This window comes from Rhinopithecus roxellana, chromosome 18, assembly GCF_007565055.1.
Source record: "Rhinopithecus roxellana isolate Shanxi Qingling chromosome 18, ASM756505v1, whole genome shotgun sequence".
NCBI classification, from domain to species: Eukaryota; Metazoa; Chordata; class Mammalia; order Primates; family Cercopithecidae; genus Rhinopithecus; species Rhinopithecus roxellana.
In genome coordinates, this window is record NC_044566.1 from 278,897 (window position 1) to 301,306 (window position 22,410).

Consider the following 22,410-nt stretch of genomic DNA (forward strand, 5'->3'; position numbering starts at 1 on the left):
GAAAAAATCCAAGGTAGAAACATAAGAGCAATGGCTGACTCTGGAGTTTGAGGACTGAGTGGGAAGTAATAAGAGGGAGACACTTTGGAGGATAAAGTGCTTTATGTTGTGGAAATTGTAGGTTACACCAGAACATCCATTTGTCAAAATGGTACTGCTAAGATGTACGCATTTTGATGGATGTAATTTTTACCTTAAACACTGTAAAATAATAAGAAATCAACTAGGGGTGAGGGGAGTGGGTGGAGGTACAAACTAAATAAGAATGGCAGAATGTTGATAACTACTGAAGACTGGTGATGTGTGAATAAAAATGCATTAGTTCCATTCTTACTTCTTTATATGTATTTGAAAATTTCTAGAATTATAAATTTAAAATGATCCCATAATTATTTATTATAACTCAAAGAGTTCTTTATTCTTTGAAATGAAAGAAAAGCCACCAGACAGACAAAAGCGACAACCACAAAAACAACATGATATGACTTCTCACATTGACATGATTGCTATTGGACCATGGTAATGGAACCAAATTACAAAGATGTCCCCGCCTCCCATCTGCGGCTGATGTAACAGACTTGAGGATTGTATAGCAACAGTCAAAGCCTACCGTCAGGTTCCACTGTAATTTTTATGTCTGAATTCTGGCAATGATTTTGTTATTATTTGGTATCAGTGATGATCTGGTATTAATAATGAAATCTGATAGTTCAGTGATTTGCAAACACTTAGGGTTGAATAAACTGTCATTTACCATTTTGAGGATCAAAGGAAGTGGCTCCGATCATGTTCTGTTAACAGCAACTGTGGCCACAACAAAAATGAATGATATTTTATTTTCAATAAAAAACTGGTAGAAAAAAATGTTACCTGATATTTTTACCATAAGAATTAAGAGTAACTTGTTTGCCAAAGTTACTTTGGCAACCTTTACTGCCATTAGACTCACCTAGGGAGCATGGAAATCCCAGTGTCCACACTGCATACCCTTAAACAAGAACCAGTTAAATAAGAAGCCTGTGGGGGTGGTACCAGCATCCACAATTTTTAAGCTCAATATCCAGGCAAGATGGCTCATGCCTGTAATCTCAGCACTTTGGGAGGCTGAGGGGAGCGGATTGCTTGAGCCCAGAAGTTTGAGACCCAGCTGGGCAATGTGGTGAGACCCTGTCTCTACAAAAAATAAATGAAATTAGCTGAGTATGATGGTGCCTGCCTGTAGTCTCAGCTACTTTGGAGGTTGAGGTGGCTGAATGGCTTGAGCCCGGGAGGTTGGGTTTGCAGTGAGCACACCACTGCCCTTCAGCCTCAGTGACAGTGACAGCTTTTCTCAAAAAAACAAAACAAAACAACAACAACAACAAAAACCCAAAACACCTTTTTGCTACGGGAAGTCTCAACTGAAATGCCTGACTCTACATGTTTCTTTTCTTAATAAAATAATACGTTTTCATATTTCTAAGTCCACTTACTTCTAAGGCAGATGTGCCCATTCTTCTAATCAAAGCCATGCTATTTCCGGGACTCTTAATCATTTTAATGGAAAGTGTGCCCACAGGTGAATGAAACGTAAAACCTTAGACCAGTTATTCACAACCTTTACTGCCATTAGACTCACCTAGGGAGCATGGAAATCCCAGTGTCCACACTGCATACCCTTAAACAAGAACCAGTTAAATAAGAAGCCTGTGGGGGTGGTACCAGCATCCACAATTTTTAAGCTCAATATGCAGCCACACTGGAGAACCAGTGGTCCTGGGCTTCTGTTGTGCGTAGTGATCCCCCTTTCCCCTTACTTTTTTTTTTTTTTTTTTTTTTTTTTTTTTTTTTTTTTTTTTTTTTTTGAGACGGAGTCTTTGCTCTGTCGCCCGGGCTGGAGTGCAGTGGCCAGATCTCCCTTACTAATGAGGAAGAATGTTTTGTTTTCTGTTCAGTTTGCCATGACAACAGTATTATCTACATTATAGATCCCAAGATGTCTATTACTTGGCACAGATATGAGAGAACAGAGAGGGAAAGAAGAAAGTTATAGTTTAATTGACTACCAGGCACTGTCATCAGGATGGCATCCCCGAATTAGGCAGAAAAAACTAACTTAAAGTGAGGATCATATTTTCTGATTCATTTGTTCATTTGATTGATTCATTTGGATGATTCCTTTTTTTTTTTTTTTTTTTTTTTTTTTTTGAGACTGAGCCTCGCTCTGTCACCCAGGCTGCAGTGCAGTGGTGTGGTGCGATCTCAGCTCACTGCAATCTCCGCCTCCCGGGTTCAAGCGATTCTCCTGCCTCAGCTTCTTGAGTAGCTGGATGATTCCTTTTTTATTAAAAAAAAAAAAGTTGTTAGGGCTATAATGGCATTGAAATGGATAACAGAAAATTGAACAAGGAAATGGAATCAATCTTAAGCCTTTACTGTTCTTTATCATTCTTTGTGGCACTAAGGACAATTCACCCTTTAACAATTAAGAGGATTAAGTCATCTTTAACACAAATAAAATGGTTTTGTGACTAACTGCTAAAGAGTACTTACAATACACTTAAAGAAAATCTGTGTTCACTTAATACAAATATTGTAAGTGGATATATAATCTTGCTATGATTCATGATCATGGGCAATTACCTCAAAGTGATATATTAGACTGTAACTTGTGATGTAATTTACAACTAGCATTAATGCTGTCATGATTATCTTCTATAGAGCCATTAATATTATAAAATATTATGTGACAAATATTTTATATATGTGAATATATAAAATATGTGACACCCTTAGTATAATACCAGTGTATTGGGTGTGTGGGGGGGAATAAATACAAGTGCTAATGGCATTGCATTCCTCCATTATTTTGTACCCAGGAAATCACTGGAAATCTCATTAAATTTCTGTATCACTTTTTTGTATTTTGTATCTATGCTTTTCTACACTTTAGTTCTTGAATGTCCATAGCAATCATAGCCAAAATTTTAAAAAGAAATTGAGAAATATTGGTAACCATATGCAAAATTGCCAGTAGTTTTCAATGAATTACAAATATACTGTCTATGTTTGTAAAAATTAGTGGATAAAGGGCACGAAACAATAATTTGGCACAAAGGAAATATAAGTGCTGAAACAGTGATTGAAAATATATAGGGCTAATATCCAGAATCTACAAAGAACTCAAACAAATATACAAGAAAAAAACAACCCCATCAAAAAGTGGGGAAAGGGTATGAACAGACATTTCTCAAAAGAAGACATTCATACAGCCAACAGACACATGAAAAAATGTTCATCATCACTCGCCATCAGAGAAATGCAAATCAAAACCACAATGAGATACCATCTCACACCAGCTAGAATGGCAATCATTAAAAAATCAGGAAACAACAGGTGTTGGAGAGGATGTGGAGAAATAGGAACACTTTTACACTGTTGGTGGGATTGTAAACTAGTTCAACCATTATGGAAAACAGTATGGCAATTCCTCAAGGATCTAGAACTAGATGTACCATATGACCCAGCCATCCCACTACTGGGTATATACCCAAAGGATTATAAATTATTCTACTACAAAGACACATGCACACGTATGTTTATTGCAGCACTATTCACAATAGCAAAGACTTGGAATCAACTCATATGTCCATCTGTGACAGACTGGACTAAGAAAATGTGGCACATATACACCATGGAATACTATGCAGCCATAAAAAAGGATGAGTTTGTGTCCTTTGTAGGGACATGGATGCAGCTGGAAACCATCATTCTTAGCAAACTATCACAAGAAGAGAAAACCAAACACCGCATGTTCTCACTCATAGGTGGGAACTGAACAATGAGATCACTTGGACTCGGGAAGGGGAACATCACACACCGGGGCCTATCATGGGGAGGGGGGAGGGGGGAGGGATTGCATTGGGGAGTTATACATGATATAAATGATGAATTGATGGGTGCTGATGAGTTGATGGGTGCAGCACACCAACATGGCACAAATATACATATGTAACAAACCTGCACGTTATGCACATGTACCCTAGAACTTAAAGTATAATAAAAAATAATAATAAAATAAAAAAAAGAAAATATATTCAACCTCAGTTGCAATAAAATCAAGCCAATGTCTCTCCTGAAAAAATCAATCCTGAATATGAAAACTATTAACCACAGATGAACTGCAACATGACTGACATTAGCAAAAGGATGGCCTGCTAGAGTAGATAACCTATAGGTTGTTTTTCTCAAGCCAATGCCTGCAAATGGGCAGCCAGACATTTCTTTTTCCTGCCTTAGCACGCTCTTCAGGCTTCAACTCTGTCTTATCTGCTCATTATTTTAATTCCTGAAAAACATTTGAAGTGTTGAGTTTATTTGATTTCTAATTCAATGGAAGGCATTTGAGCTGCAGATCAAATAAGTTTTGTCTGCTTGTGTTATCTGTCTTCTACAATGGCACTATTACAATATAAATGTACATGTCTTTATCTATTTACTTTTAACGAAGCAGGCAGCTCATTAATGGTGAGTACGTCGTCTTACTCGTTTTTCTGTCTGTTTGAAACCTGGTAGGCCCTCAAAAAATGTTGATGAATGAATAAACAATACAACAATGAGCAAAAGGAACACTTGTCTTTGGTGACATACTTTCTCTGTACACAGAAGAGGTTAGAAACAAAAGACTTGGACAAAGTGGATTTCCGTATGATGTCATTCATCTCTTCTGATTTCTCTATCACATTCCCTGGCATACAGAGTTCTTGAGCACTTGAATTGTGACCAAAACTATTCCTGTTTCTAAATGCCAGAGTGTGATCACTACCATTTTACTTTTCTTAAAATTCTGAGAAAAGTCCTGAGGCAAATAAGAATCATACACAGGCAAGAAAAGTCAGAGTTTATTATTTGATTTGGGAAAATGTGAGCTGACATTTAATGAACTAGCATTATCCTCGTAAGAGGTCTACATGAAGGTTCATGGGAGGAACAGGTGCAAGGAAGGTTGAGCTGAAGAACACATTCAAATACGAGGCAGTGCGGCTTAAACGTAATGTAGAGACTGGTGGTTAGCAGATAGAATCAGCCCCATGTTGTGTGATTATTCTCAATTGAGTCTCAATTAACATTTTGCTCACCAGAGAACAGACTATAATATAGTTGGAACACATAGTAAATTCTTTAAAAGCACATTGCTTACTTAATGGATTTGGTTAGTATGTAGCTTAAATTTCAGCTTCATGTTGATGGTAGTACAGAGTATTTTCTTTTAAATAATTTTAAAATTCTAATATTTGTCCTCAAAGTTTTACAGTAGTGAAGATTCCTTTTAAGCAGTTCTTTATAGCTATTTTATTTCTTCATTTTAAAAGCAGAATACTCTGACGTATTAGCTCAAACATCCCAGATGCCAGTTCCACATGGTGCTACCAATAAGTTGGTATGCAAATGTTGTGTTAGGTTTTGGTGTGTGTGTGTGTGTGTGTATGTGTGTGTGTGTGTGTTTAGCTTTTAATGTCTGGATACTTGAGGTAATAAAATGTAACTTCTGGGCTGGATGCGGTGGCTCACGTCTGTAATCTCAGCAATTTGGGAGGCCGAGGCAGGCGGATCACTTTAGGTCAGGAGTTCAAGACCAGCCTCGCCAACATGGTGAAACCCCGTCTCTACTAAAAATGCAAAAATTAGCCAGGCGTGGTGGTGGGCACCTAGCTACTTGGGAGGCTGAGGCAGGAGAATCACTTGAACTCGGCAGGCGGAGGTTGCAGTGAGCCAAGATCATGCCACTACACTCTAGCCAGAGAGATGGAGCGAGACGCCATCAAAAAAAAAAAAAAAAAAAAAAAGTAATTTCTCCTAAAACTGAAAAAAATAAGTAGTTTTCTTTTCACCAATAATGTTTTTACATCAAAGTATCACCAAAGTATTACCATAAATTTCATTACATCAAATATAAAGTAGAAAGGTGATTCTCTTGACATGAAAATAATGTTAAAAATAACTAGAAGAGGAACAACAATAAAATCCTGGTTTTCTTTGTATATTGAGTTATGGACACATATCAACCACTTTATCACAAAACACAGTAAAATCATTTGTTATTAATATTATTACTATTATTTTAGATGGAGTCTCAGTCTGTCACCCAGGCTGGAGTGCAATAGTGTGATCTTGGCTCACTGCAACCTCTGCCTCCCAGGTTCAAGTGACTCTCCTGTCTCAGCCCCCCAAGTAACTGGACTACAGGCACCCGCCACCATGCCTGGCTAATTTTAGTATTTTCAGTAGAGACGGGGTTTCACCATGTTGGTCAGGCTGGTCTCAAACTCCTGACATCAGGTGATCCACCCGCCTTGGCCTCCCAAAGTGCTGGGATTATAGACGGGAGCCATAGTGCCAAGCCATCTGGATTATTTAAGACCACATATGAGTGAAAAGACTAGTGAGAAATTAGAAAATATGGCTAGGAAAAAAAGGTATCAACTTGTTAAGAAAAGCAACTCAGAGCTGGCCAAATATCCTGAATGACGTTGTAACACATTTTTTTTTCCCAAGAAATGAGATAGGTCCTCAGCTGTTCCCGTCTCCACTATCAGTACTGTTTATATATATATATATATTTTTTTTTTTTGCTTGACGGTACTTCATCTACAGTCTACATTATAAAAGGAACAGTAAAGGATGTCTTGTACAGAAAGATAATTCCTGTTCCATCCCAGCATGCTTCTTTTAAAGATAAATATGTTTACCATCAAGTTTAACTACCATTAAAACTGTATGTCAGTTCTAGAGCTATCTAAAAATTAAAAGGATTGACACTGCTTTTTCAATTTGAAAACTGTCAGCTCTTAAAACACCTAGTATCTCAGAACTTTTAAACTTTCTAATTAATGAAGTATTCATTTTTGTATACAGAGTTTTACTGGCTTAGATGTAAAGACTGTAGTCCATTAGACAAAAGCGTTTTCTTAACACTAAACTGTATTTAATCATGTATTAAATTACATTTAATAATGATATGATAAAAATAATTAATGAGCTAAATCATCACAATAGAGTTTCCCAAAAAGTGTTCAATAAAAGCCTAAAAATTATTGAACAGCAGACATTTGGTTTAAGACTGCAAAATTAGACATTTCCAAAACTGTTTTCTGTACTTAGAAATCATAGTAATAACGTCAAGGAAAATCAGAGTAGAACCCTACATCTTTTGTGAAATTAAGAGAGATCTAAAACCTGGAATCACAACACATGAAGAAATAAAAGAAAATGGAGAAGGGGTAACTGACCTAGCAGAGTAAGAAAGCTTAACTCAAGTTAGTGGTCACTCTGGGGAATTTGCACAGAGAACTCTGGAAAGATGTGAAAATTCTCATCTACCAATATAAAATTACCCAATCAGCTATTTTAGTGCCTTACTCTTAACTAAATAATAATAAGTATCACAAGATATTTGAGGAAAGCTCCCTACATAAAGAGACTGAAAGAAAAATAAACCAAGAAAGGAAATCTTGGAGAAATTGTCAACATAACATAAACACTAAGTATTGTGAATAAACTAGAGAAGAAGATCTCTTGGAAATTTAAAATGTAATTGTTGGAATTTTTTAAAAAATAGAATACTTGGAAGATAAAATGGAGAAATCTCTAGAAAGCAACAAAGAAAAAAGAAAAGCAAAAGAAATGACCAAGAACAGGACCAAGAATAGGAGACAACCAACTCATGAAATTCCCAAAAATATAGAACATAGGGAAAAAGGAAGAGGAATTTTTTTTTTTTTTTAACAACAATGTGTTTTCCAGGACTCAAGGCATGAGTTTTCAGATTGAAAAGACACTAATCATAATGTGATAGGAAAATAAATTTCTGGACCTCAAAATCACTACACCAAAGGTAAATGTCAAGCAGGGAACTATGTCAGGCAAACCCGCCTCCAATTTATTCCTAAATAAGAGAGCTACAAAGATTAAAAACAAACAACAACAATGAAAAATAACCACATACCTCCCTCACAATTTGTCCACAAGAAAATTCCTTGTGGACCTCAAGATCTTTACCCTAAAACAATTCTGTTGGATTTCACCCTGGCAATGTAAACTGGTAGCCTGTCTTCACAGATGCGGGACAAAGGACAGAACTCAAAGTCATCCCTCTGCTCACCTGAGACAAATGTATATCTGATTGTTTTCTCTACCCTATTGCTTATGTAAAAATGTAGATTCACTGAGCCTGTCTAAGGCAAAAGTGAGTATTCCTCTAGCCTCCTCTCACATGTAAATTGTGTATTTAGTGAAAGGCTGATCAATGATTCAAAGGACTGCAACCTTTTGTCTATTATCTACCTATGACCTGCAGGCCTCCACTTCAAGCTGTCTGCCTTTCTAGACCGAACCAATGTACATCTTACACATATTGACTGGTTTCATGTCTCCCTAAAATGTATAAAACCAAGCTATGTCCCCCAAACCTTGGACACATGTTGTCAGGATATCCTGAGGCTGTGTCAGGGGTGCGTCCTTAACTTTGGCAAGATAAACATTCTAAATTGGTGGAGACCTGTGTCAGATACTTTTGGTTCACAATAACTACAACTTAAAATAACTTTAAAGCAAAATTAGAACAAGGAAACAAAAAAGTACAACAGCAAGTCACTGACTGTGAATTACCACCTGACCATTTTCTAAACGTCTCTCAAGTCTACTCTGTTTCTCTCCAGCCCCACGATCCCTACCCCTGCAAAGGCCATCGGCGTCTTGTCCTAGAACTCTAGGATCACTTTCTAATGAGGTTTTAGGCTCCCAGCTGGCCTTCTGGAATCCACCTTCCACCTAATGGTCTGAATAATCTGCTACAAATGCGAATTCTTCCATTTTTTTCCTTGCCTTAGGATAATGTGCTAATTTCTTAATGAGACTCTGGGAGTGCCCCTACTTAGACCTTCTTAGTTTTATTTTGCACCACTGTCTATACTCCCTGTTCTCTTCTCCCTAGTTCCACCCTCATCTTGATTCTTCAGAAAGATTTACTTTCCTTTAGATCCTACATGGAACAATTTTACCCCATCTGTCTCCTACCCCCTCATACATGACCCTCCCTTGAGTAGAATGTACTCTTGACTCTTCCTCTGCAAGAGTCCTATTCCAATTATCTCAGCATTAACATAATTTTCTCTTGAAAACTTCCTCCTGCCCTAGTCTTGGTTAGACAGACACTTTGTTGGCCACTGAGCTCATCCCACAGGGTTTCATTGTCTTTCATCCATTTATGTTCCCCATTAAACTCTCTGCCCTGGAAAGAATCCTGTTTATTAACTGCTAGCATCTTCAGCGCATAGCACAATGCAAAACACTTAATAGGCACTTGAGAAGATTAGCTGAATTGAGGAACGAATCGATGAATGAAAGCTCACACAGTTCAAATAGTGGAATCAAAGCCATAAAGTTGTCATCTGGTGGTGGTGGAATAAGGTAATGAATCTGAAAGCATTTTCACTGTGCTCCTTCATTTTTCTATGAAAATATCAACCCAAATACTCCTAAGGGGGTTGTTACCCTGTGGATTCTCACAATATGCTCCAACAGTTAACTACTCTGTAAGAATTCTCAGCTCTCACTTTAAATTAAATTCAACTTGAACAAAATCTAAAATATGACCTTTTCTTTCATATTGGCTAATTTCTGAATGCCCTTTGTATCAAAATTAAAAAAGTGAAAGAATTAAAGAATTCTACTACTCTTCATTTGTATACAGTAAGTAATACATTCTTTATGTTTTCTTATAAATATAAATTTCCTATAAAAATATAAAGATGTACTCAGCTTCACCCTTATCCCTCTGAGCTGGACTCTCTGCACTAAATATTACCTTCTAATACTCATCCCATACCCATGTGATGGATGCAGCCAAACTCACTTTGTTAAAACACTGCTTTTCACTGGATATTTAAAAAATAATATTTTCTTGTTGCATGTGTAGCTTTTTCTTACTGACTTGGAAAGTCTTTTATAAGCTACCTTCAGTGCTTTCTCTTGGATACTTACTTTGTCATAAAATGTAAAATACATAAAAACTACAGGCGATTTCATATTGGCACTGAGTAAATGCAATTTCCAAGGTACCTTTTTGGGTTTTCCTTTTCTTTTCAGATTTTCTTTTGAATAAGCGTTTTCTATATGAGAAATTGAAATGTAATCCTTTTAGGTCTTTCACCTTCACCAAGAGTGAGCCATGAACATTTTTGCAGTTCTTTTCTATGCTCAGCTTGCTTCTCTATTTTTACTGAGCAGGGTTTTTTAAGTGTTTAGCATCTCTCTTTGCTTAAAATTATTTTTGTTTTTGGCTTCTTTCTTCCAAAGTAGTAAAAATGAGCATATCTCTTTCCAATAAAAATGATAAATGAATTGAAGCCCAAAATATCTTAAGTTAACTCTTAGGACTTAAAGCTGTAGTTTTCTGTTTTTAAGAATCCACTTCTTCTGCTTATTGCTGACTTACTTGCAACTGGTTGTCTAATTTTACATATACTCTGGTCAAAGAATAACACCTAAATCTTCAATTAAGTCATCATTGCAATGATCACAATAAGCAATACATGGGAACTACTGAAAACCAAACACTTAAACATATTTTTAGAAATGTAAATGAAAGATCTTTTCTAGGAAATGAGAAAAACTATTGATTGCTATTTAGTAGATATATAACTTGCCTAACATTATTGTGGAAACATTAGTAACCAAGACTGTAATTCTGATTTTGCAAGAACTCAAATAATACTTAGTTTTACACTTACTCTTTTATCATCTGTGACAAAACTTAGCAAAATGAAAGATTATCTAGAAGCAGAATCAAGATTGTAAGAAACTATTTTCAAGAGTTAGACAACCCATGCATAAAAGCATTTATTGAGACACGCATATGTGTCTAACAATACATTTTCATACGTCTTTAATAAACTATCATTAAAGCATATCTGTACTGGGGTGCCAATCACCGATTTTTAATAAAACCATTCTATGATCCCATTGAGAGAGGTATTGACTTTTATCCATTTTGTCTATAACAATTTTATATATGGGAGGTTTAAACAAATTAGAGGTTTAAAGACATGTAGAATTCCTGGGAATAATCTTTAGATGCAAGTTTTAAAACCAATCTATCCCCAAATTCTGATTCTAAAACACAATGTTCAATCTTAATTTGGAAGGAGTAAGAAACGCGCAGAACAGATTACATTTCTAGTTTGATTTAGACCTTTAATTCTTAACTTAATATTAAGAGCGTATACTAGACTATGATAAGAAATAGTAGCACGTAACATATGAATGTTTATAATATGTAAAAAATAACTTATTAAAAATAATTATAATATCTATACAACAAAGACAAGATATCTGGGAATTATCTAGAAAAACTGAGATAAAACAATGAGATAAAATTGAGAAAATAAAGCATTAAAACATAAGATACAGAATTTTCTGAAAAATAAAATGTCAGCAAACTTCCAAGGTAATTAAAGAAAAGAAACAAAACCAACTAACAAACAAGTTGAGTAGAGCATTAAAATGTTAAATTTTTGGAATAAAAATGCTTAGAAAGCATTCAAAATCCAATAGCATCAGTGAAGATTCTCATGCTTTTCTATCACTGCTTTCCTATAAGAGGCATGCAAGTATGACAATGAGAGATGACTGAGCATAAGAACTCTGTCAGAAAAAAGCAAAGGAAGCAAATAATCTTTTTTTCTATTAATTTTGTTTCATTTTATTTAAAAAGTTCTAAGGAATTATTTATAAATGACAGGTTTCTGAAAAAATATGTGAATCGAGTCAATATCATTCAAAACATAACAAAGCTTTCTGAAAATTTTCACCTGTTTATCAACTGTACAATTTCTGCTTTAAATAAAATGGTAAGCTAGAATTCATATTCATATCTTTTTGCACACAATGTGTCACTGCCCTAACATGGCTCTGTAAGTTACTGAGTTACTGAATGCTTACAAATTGCAAAAAACTGTAATTCATTCTATGGTGAGCCATGTTATGAGTACCGCGTTTTTCACACCTTAAAAATATATTAGGAGAGAGACAGCATTTATAAAGCATGACTTTCAGAAGGGAATTTAGATTTCTACACATTAAATTAAAAAGCCTATATACTTTGAGTGGAAGGAGAGGAATAATGGAAACTTTCATGTATCGTGGCAGGACTAGAAACGGGGGCTGCCTCTTGATAGTGCAACTAGGAAATACTCATCAACATTTTGAACATTCACACCCTTTGCCACAATGATTCTACTTTTACTATTTTTCCCACAAATGTTCTTGCACATGTAGGCAGGACTATGCATAAGAATGCTCATGGTGACATTGATCATACAGCAAAAATATAGGGCCAAACTAAAGGTTCATTAACAGCGAATGGTTTAAGTAAAATCCATAAAACAGCAATAAAGATTCAATCGATATGGTCCACCTATGGCATAAAGCAAGCACAATGCATATGGTAATAATTGCTGCCCTTTGTATGTCAATTTTTAAGTAAGTGAATTTATTTTTCCAAGACTCATCTTACATACACGTTTCTACATAGACTTACGATTGTCCGGAAAATTTTGGTTAAGCAGCAGAGTTCAGGGAATTCAATTTGCTAAGTCACTGTCCTAATATCTTAAAAAGGTGCTCAAAGATGGAGACAGGTGTCTCTCAGCATTGTTTGATTGAAAGATGTGAGGGAGAATGTGCCAAGAGATAGGGCTGGGCCAACTGGTCCTCTGGCCATCATTAACATGCCATCAAAACCATCAGGGTTGGGGTGGAGGGCGTTAGTGATAAAATGATGGGTCACAAAAGAATGTTGAACTGGTGAATGTGGGACAGAAGGATGCTGTGATTAGATGTATATTAATATATTGGAAGATCACTCAGCTAGGAGCATAAAGGATGTATTCAGGGAAAGACCAAAAGTGGGAAGGTTAATAAAATGACAATTGCAATATTTGATGGAGATATGACAAGAGCCTGAAATCAAGCACTGACAGCCAGGAACACCACTGGATAAACAGGATGGAACCGATAAAGACTCAATATAAGGAGTATATTTGTTAAAACTTGGTGATTAATTAGATATGAGAAGAAAGTGCTTATGCTCTTTTCTGCCTTGTTCTTAGAGGCTCATAAATATAAAAAGAAACACATATATTTAAGATAATCATTAACTCATTAAATACGCATAACTATATAAGGTAGGTTCTAATATTATCAACTTATACAGATGAATAAATAGGAATATTGTAAGGTTTAAATTACTTGTCCAAGTTCATGCAGTCAGTAAATGGTGAGCTCAGAGGCAGTTGAACACCACTGCCTGTACATTTAGCCACAACATTCTACCTCCCCTCAGACTCCCCTGATCACTTTCAGACTTTCTATGATGCTTGGATTCCAACTTAGGTGAATGGGTGAAAAGAGCCATCACTAATCCAATGAGGAGAAGCTGGAGTTAATGGAATGACCACAAGGCCAATTTAAAGGGCTGAAATTTGAAGTACTTGAGACACACCAAAGTTGAGGTATTTAGCAGGAGCTTAAAGAACAGAACAAGGCACCAGATATACACTTCAATCCTCTTGGTAAAACCATGGTATACTGAGGTACAGACATGGAAGGGATGTTCTAGGAAAGGTAACCTCCAGTCTTGTGACTTGCTAATTATATGCTATATATACACTTCTCTAGGGGGTCTTTTAAATATGTTCATATAAAATAAACAGACATTGACTGGCAGCAAGAAAATATGGCCATTTTAATCCTTTAAAATAAATCTGAAAACTATACAATTCAGGAGAAAAACACCCCATCAAAAGCTTTTCCTTTGGAATTATTTCCTTAGTTTCTCCCACGCCAACACACAAAAAACCAAAACCAACCAAACAAACAAAACTTAACCAACAAAATAATCTTCTTTTGACCCATTCCACTGTCAATCAGGAAAACCCTCAACTTCAAATGGACTTCTTCCAAATCTTTGACTCATTTTCTTACTTCTTTGCATCAACTCCTTAGTTGCAGAGAATGAGGTCAAGGGACCTAAATAATCTTAAATAGTTAATCACGATGAACCTAGAATGGGTAATAAAAAGCAAATCTTGAGATAATCAGGAGTTATTCCTGTAATCCCTCCATCATTACTATTGAAAGAATAGGGCTCCTTTGAGTAGAGAATGTCGGTTCATGGACATTCACTAAGTACGCTATCCCAGGCCCTGTGAAAGCGATCTACGACAGGACAAACTCACGCACTGCATTGTGATCGATTGCAGGATTTCCTCTGATAACAAAAGCATAAGATGACCTGAATAACCTTATGATCTCCCATGCTCCCTTTGGCTGTGAATATCTCTGAATTTATATTAATAAGATTGTCTCAACAGGAGCTATTATATCTTTTAAAAATTATTTTTATTTTTCAAGCTCACAGCTCAGAAAATATCTTTCATGCATATTGATCAGAAAGGGGCAGTATTCATCTCATCACTGGTGATATCATTAAGAATGGTATTTCCTATCAACATTTATAAAAAAGAATTTATGTGAATAGAAATAAGCTAAGGAAGTCCAAACTGTGGAGAAATTGAAAATCTTATTGCACATTGAATTTTAAGATACACAGAAAAAGTTAAAGTGGGTGAAGCAAATCTAGAAGACCTTTATCAAAAAAGGATAGCAAATGTTTTTATTTTTGTGGGTAAAGTAGTCATTTTACTTTTTCCCGTCAATATTCACCATCCTAATGATGGGCCTTTAAATTTGAAAAGTGGAGTTTCCAAGATAAATTAGTGAGTTGAAGAGAACAGCCTGGCTAAAGGAACAGAACAGAAGCAATTTTATTTTTCTGAATATTGAGAAAAAATATGAGAACATTGCAAGAGATTGATATTGAGTATTAATCATTTCCTTGTAGTTTGTGCAATTTGCCCTGCTAGAAGAACATCCTGATCTCCACTGGAAACATTAAATTTGCTTTGTGAGTTGAAGGAAAAGCTAAGCTTAGCAAGTTTGTTCTAGGTATTTAAAACAGATTTCAGGAATAATTAGTGAGATAACTTTCTGAGGATTGAGATGTTTGCCATTTTTATTTCTATAGAAAAGCAACCATTTTCAGATCTCTACATGGTTAAAAAGTTGCACTCACCTTGAACTGAACCTTGGTTTCCACTAATTGCCATGGGTTGTTTGGCCCCATGTCTAGAACTACACAGATTCTGCTTGTAATGTCTTTTGCAACGCATCCTCTCAAGTGTCTAAAAAGCTCCAGGTCCTCCTAAATGGCATCTTATCAAAAATAATCATTTCAAATGTGGCATCATTTTGAGATGCTGGACCTGTTAACGCTTTTTCCATCACAGTTCTATCCATATCCATGTTTAAAATAAGAATTCCCAAACCTAAAAAAAGGTATATATTTCATTTCTGTCGCATTAGAGCAACTAAGGCAGAGTGAGATTTTTCCTCTCTTCTCTATTAATGGAGCCTTACCCCCTAGTTTCTGGTTTGTTTTTTATAGCCATACCACCTACCCTAATAGCTTATCATGGATATGGAGTGTTTGCTAAACTAGGACTCCTTGTCTTGTATTTGTGAAGATTTGACTTAAACCTGGGTGAGATCTCTGTATTTTTCCAGGGATAACGGTTTTTCCATTGGCTGGTCTTGCAAATCCAACCTTCTTTTGTAAATGCTCTGCAATTCCTTATCCCTTCAAGTTGGTATGTTTCCTTTTCAACAACATTTTCTAGGATAAACTTTAAACAGCGCTATGCTTCCCTTACATGTAACATGGGTAAATCTACATACATATCTATCTCTTATCCAAAAGACTGGATAATACATCTTGTCCGATGCCTCATTACAAACCATAAAGAAGTCTTCGAATATAAATAATCCATGGCATCAGACCGCATACACTAATTTTGGATTCTTGTGATGACTTATTATGAAGTAAGCACAAAGCAATCATCCAGTGCTAGAAATTAACTATGGGTCATCATTATGCTATCTGTTCTCTAACTCCTTTTGTTCTCCCTTTCGAATTAAAAAAAAAAAAAAATACCCCATTTGTGATTTTTCTGGCACCTCCACCCTAATCCTTGGTTTGTGAATGAACGCCAAGGATGACTGAAGACCAGCCTAAGAAGACATTTCTTCCAGCAGCCTCCTGGATGTGCTCCTCTGGTCCTAGGAACGTCAGATTTTGATGGGCTCAGTATACACTTTCTCTCTCCTCACACAATTCATGCTTCAAATTTCATAACCATTCTTTGTCCACTCTTTCAAGTCCATAATTCTCCTTTAAGGAAGGAGACAGGCAAAGTGGAGGCTGAGTTGCTTTACCATTCATAAATTACCTCCTTTCAAAATGATCCCCAAGACGATGTCATTTCTGCTCCAACAGTAACATTTGCTCCACCAGATTCCATAGAGTCAAAGGTATTCCTGTCCCCTTGGAAGTCTGCACATCTTTGAATGCCACAGGCCACACTTGGATATACCAAGAGCTTTTATTTTTTGAGACCCACCACAGACTTCACTTTCTCTTTTGAACTAATATAAAGCTTAGCTGTTTGTTTGCAGAATGCTTATCTTTTCATGAATGAAGTTTTCTGATTTTATTAATAGATCATTGAAGTATTGACAAGCAAGGACCTGTTAAGAGACCACTACTGGACTGTGACCTTCCAGATTTTCGGCAGCAGGATTCAAGTCTCTATCTCCACAAAATAGCAAATGCTTCTGTGCTATAGAACTTCTGATTAGTGTGAAAATAGTTCCATTAAAGAATATCATATCCATAATTCCTCAGCGTCTGTTGAATAGCTGTAAAAGCTCCACTCAGATTTTAAGACACTTCGCCAATCTTTCTTCATTTTAGACTTGCATCTTCAAATCACTATTTTAAAAGTATTGAGAAAATTCAACTGCACTGCTCAGTTTCAGTCTTATATGACTGTTGTTTATTTTTGGAGATTTAGGGAATGATTATTTGATCTGCCTCTGAGTTTATTTCTGATGTTGCCACCTCCAATTTTTTTCTCTATCTTTTTCTCATATAGCTCTTTTTAAAACACAAATCTGATCAACTTCCTCTGCTTAAAGTCTTCCAATGACTCCTAATTACTCACAATTACTCACTTACCCCCAATCAGATTGTGAGAGATGAAATGAAAGCTTGCCTGTTTTCACAGCCCAGAACAGACTTTAGTACCTGTACTACAGTCGACCTGCAATAAACATTTCTCAAACAGAAGGAATATGCAACCACTAAATTATGAAAACATTCCATTGTGCTTGTCCCTGGTCTTATGTTTCTCCTTCCTTTTTTGCCCAATTTTTTGTTTTAAATTGTAACTTATCCAAGAGACTGTTTGAATATACCTGCCTTTATTTTCTCTAGGAATCCAGGACTTTGGGAGGCTGAGGCAGGAGGATCGCTTGACCCCAGGTGCTGAGCAGCCTGGGCAACATAGCAAGACCCTATCTCTATGAATAACTGAAAAATTAGCTGGCATGGTGACGTGTGCCTGCAGTCCCAGCTATTCAGGAGGCTGAGGCAGGAAGATCCCTTGAGTCCAAGAATTCGAGGTTACCGTGGGCTATGATTGTGCCACTGCACTCCAGCCTAGGTGACAGGCAAACAAAGACAAAACATATTTTCTTTTTTTTTTTTTTTTTTTTTTTTTTGAGACGGAGTCTGGCTCTGTCGCCCAGGCTGGAGTGCAGTGGCCAGATCTCAGCTCACTACAAGCTCCGCCTCCCGGGTTCCCGCCATTCTCCTGCCTCAGCCTCCCGAGTAGCTGGGACTACAGGTGCCCGACACCTCGCCCGGGAGTTTTTTGTATTTTTTAGTAGAGACGGGGTTTCACCGTGTTAGCCAGGATGGTCTCGATCTCCTGACCTCGTGATCCGCCCGTCTCGGCCTCCCAAAGTGCTGGGATTACAGGCCTGAGCCACCGCGCCCGGCCAAAACATATTTTCTCTAGAAATTTTTTCACCAGTAGGAAATAAAAAAGTGGCTTTAGAGTGTTTTCATTTCTACTATTGTCCCAGCACTTTGACAGTATTTTTCAGTCCTTCCTATTACTTTTCTGAATCATGGTATCTCATACTTCTAATCAAAGACATGTTTCAAAAGGCCTATCATTTTAAAATATTTTGCTTTTTATCCATGAAAATCCTTTAAGAACTTACTGTAATGTTTCTTTCCTCTGGATTGAATATGCTTACCTAAACTCACTAGAGACAACCTCAATTTGCATTTCTGAGGTCTCTTTTAAGATACTTGACCTTGTACTTAACTTTCTGGTTAGCAGATTAAAGTACTACATTTCTGGGAGCGGAGGGAAGAAAATCTGTTTAAAACAGTATCTAGGGCACCTGTGCACATTCACAGGCAAAATTCTAGAAGAAAATCCCTAAATTCCAAGAAAATATCCACCTGCTAGATAATATCATTGCATAGAGGAGTTACTGTGGGTTAATCAAAACATTCTATTTCTTCACCATGCATCGACTCACAGAATGTTGTGCATCAGTTGTGTCTGTGTGCATAAACATGTAATCTCATGAAACAGTGGCCAAACTTTCCTGAAATATTTCTAACTTTTCAATAGTTTTTATTACTTCTACAGAAATTATAAATCATTACAAAAGAGCTGAAGTTAAATTGATTGATATGTGACAGTTATGTCAAAGTATCTACTGTCCAATAACTCAAGGTATATTATTCAGTGCCACGTAGATCATTTCTATACTACGATATTAACAAAACCTGGATGAGTCAATTTGTTCACTTTAGCCATCTGAAATGATTTATGTCTAGTGCCACAAATTTGATTTGCTGAAGAAATTGAATCAATTGTAAAGATGACTATTTCAATCCACTCCCTCCTGCCAAAGGCAGTCTCTTCAATCAAGAGCTATCTTGAAATCATCAGTGACTTCTCTAAAAATATGGAAGTACTCAGTTAACATATGATTTATTTTTCATGTTCTAAATATTATTAGGACACAACAATGGACTGCATTTTTGAGAAGCATAGTGTGCATATTATAAGACAAAATGGCATAATCCAATATCATATGCATTAAAAAATACAATGAAAATAATACAAATAATATAAAATTGTATAATGGCCTGAAATCAGAATGCATGATGATGAGCTAATTTTTCCAAGTATTTATTTTTTCCTAAGTTCTTTCACATCTATTTTAAAAGTAAAACTCAAGGCAATCTTATGAGACATTTTATAACCTCTTTTTGACTAAAGGCAAATAATTCATGGAATATGATGGTTTGCCCAAAATTAGTATGTTTCAGAGCTGAGGAAAAGCAAATGGAAGACTTGATTTTTTCCTTGACTTCCAACATTTTATTATACAGTCACTTATCTTTTAAAGAATATAATCCGCCTGGGCGCAGTGGCTCATGCCTGTAATCCCAGCATGTTGGGAGGCTGAGGCAGGTAGATCACCTGAGATAAGGAGTTCAAGACCAGCCTGGCCAACATGGAAAAACCTTATCTCTACTAAAAATGTAAAAATGTGCTCGGCATGGTGGCACGTGCCTGTAATCCCAGCTACTGGGGGCACTGAGGTAGGAGGATTGCTTGAGCCTGGTAGGTGGAAATTGTAGTGAAGCAAGAGTGTGACCCTGCACTCCAGACTGGGCAATGAAAGGGAAACCCTGTCTACACACACACACATATGTGTGTGTATATATATATATGTATATGTATATGTGTCTGTGTGTGTGTGTGTGTGTGTGTGTGTAATCCTATTTTTTCATTAAATCGTTTCACTAGCCTCGAGTCATCCAAAAAGGAAAATATACAAATTTTCAAACAATTGCTTTAAAAAATCCGTGGTAGTGAAAACAATTTTGAAGTAAGAAATGCTAGGAGGCAGGAATCAAGAGGCTGGGATTTGAGTCCCACCTACATAATATGAAATCTGGAAAAATTAGCATCAGTCACATCTTAGTGCACCTGAAGCAAAGTTCAATGGAGATGATACCTGCTTACACTTTCTTCCATTCTCCTTCTGATAAATGAGAATGTTGAAGCACAGCTGGTCTAAACAGAGCTTCTCGGGCCTTCCTGGTGCATGAAAATCTGGCCACTCTGGCCAATCACAGGTGTTAGAGCAATGTCATGTAAATTACCAACTTTATTAATGATTAACCTTTCCTACATGCAAAACACTATAATAAGTGATTATATGCATCATTTTAATTAATTCTTAGAATAATTCTCATTTCCCCCATTTTATACCAATGAAAACTGAGACGGGGTTAAGGAACTGGCCTATTCATAGCCAGTAGATTAGTCCAGATTCGGACTCAGGTTCCTTATGGAAGATAACACTGAGAGGACTGAGTAACATAATGGGTGTTGTATTAATTTTCCAATCAAAATGAGTGTTGAAGGTTTGTGGATTCTCTACAGAATACTTTAAGTGGGCTTTAGACCCTGCAGGGACAGAATATAAGAAACCAGCAAGCAAAGAATGCAGCTCTTCAGCATGGTGCCCAGGGATAGTGTCTCCACTGGGCCCTGAAGGTGATCTCAATTAGAGGATTCCTTCACTTGATCCAGCCAGGGTAGCCAGATCCTGTCACAAGAACACCTACCCCTCAAATCACACATTGAAGGTTTTTATCCTCAACAAAGGTCAGAACAGAGAACTGGGACTTTCACTAAATTTTCAGATGTTATGACTTTCTTTATGTCCAGTTGCTAATTCTAAAAAGTTGTAGTTCTTGTCTGCAACTTTGCTATCAGGCAAGGAGAATTATACCTTTTACCTGTCTCTAAATACTAGCAGCCACCAAGACCTACAGAAAGGGGAGCCTGGCACCTGGCTTAGTTCATTGACTATAGCTAGCCTGGCCTCTTGTCCTCACTCAGATGGGGCTTGGCCTGCTGACTTGCAAGAAGGAAGGTGTTGGGTGCTGCAGTCTTCCACCTTGAAGCTCTGTTGAACTACATTCATTTCAAGAGAGATCATTTTATAAAACCAATTCAGTATGAATGAGGTCCCTGTGGCTGAACCATTCTATAATGGGTAATATCCTAATAGACTGTCATTCACATTATTTTAATACATTCTTTTCTATTATCAGGCTTTTGGTATAATTACCACTTAATCAAATGTCACTAAGTGTCCTAGATATGGTAATTTATCTGACTTGTGAATAATTTCAGGTTGATGAAACATGATAGCAATACTTTTAAAACTTTTTACTGACTTGAGCTGCTGGACCTCAAGTACATCGTACTGAGTGATCATTTCTGTTTTTCTTCTTTTTACCTATTTGTGGTTGCAATACCAGCATTCAAATGGCTAATGGTTTGCTCTTCTGTACTTGGTAATTAGCCTGAACAACCATCAGATATTAAAGGTATCCTGGTGACTGTTTATGGGTGACTCTGTAAGCCTTTGTCCTTGCCATCCCTCTTTAGAGAGTGGCACTCCAGCCGCCGAAATCCTAGTCATCCTTCAGATCTCAGTTTAAAAGTGCTTTCCTTTTTCCTTTTTCCTTTTTTTTTTTTTTTAAAGACAGGATCTCACTGTGTCACCCAGGCTGGAGTTCAGTGGCACGATCACGACTCACCACAGCCTCAACCTCTAAGGCTCAGGTGATCCTCCCACCTCTGCCTGCCGAGTAGCCGGGCCTACAAGCATATGCCACCATGCCAGACTAATTTTCATAAAGATGGGTCTCACTACATTGCCCAGTGCCCAGGCTGATCTTGAGCTCCTGAGCTCAAGGGATCTGCCCACCTCGACCTCCCAAAGTGCTGGGATTACAGCTGTGGGCCACAGTGCCCGGCCGCTTTTCTTTTTCCTAACACCCTTTGATTTCTCCCAACTTTTCATCTCCTGCAAAACACACACACACACACACTCACACACACACACACACTTTTGTTTGATTGTCACTATTATATTCTGTAATTTCCCTTTCCAGACTCATCACACTCATATTCTCTGTGCCTAGTGTATTGTAGGTGCTTACAACAAACTTTTCTAGTAGTTTGTTCAAAATATTTTTTAAAATAATTTCTAATTTATCACGAGTTAAACTCCAAAGTGCAACTGGTATGAGAAGTTCTCCCATAAAGCATTTTCCTTCTGTTAAATAAAGACACTTTAAGAAATGGCCTTGACACACCTTTGGTTTCTCTGCTCTCCTCTCTCGCTTTTATTGAGATACAGTGTTTTGAAGAAACAGAATGCATTTCTAAATGAATAGTACAACACCTCGATCAATCCTTTTATCCATGTCCTGGCAAAGCAATTTTCTAATCTCAGTTTTTAAAGTAAGAAATAGAGGAATAATCTTGCAATCCATAGTCTAAGCCTCTAGGTTCA

The 22,410-nt window shown here is 36.8% G+C and overlaps 1 protein-coding gene and 1 non-coding gene across 2 annotated transcripts in view; both read right to left on the reverse strand.

Moving 5' to 3' along the window:
* FAM155A (family with sequence similarity 155 member A) overlaps positions 1-22,410 on the reverse strand; it is a 704,261-nt gene that overhangs the window by 138,785 nt on the left and 543,066 nt on the right. The gene's annotated exons all lie outside the window — the stretch shown is intronic.
* Positions 14,454-14,522, reverse strand: LOC115894635. The gene has a single exon (XR_004054780.1). It is a non-coding gene; the product is annotated as a small nucleolar RNA SNORD31 (small nucleolar RNA).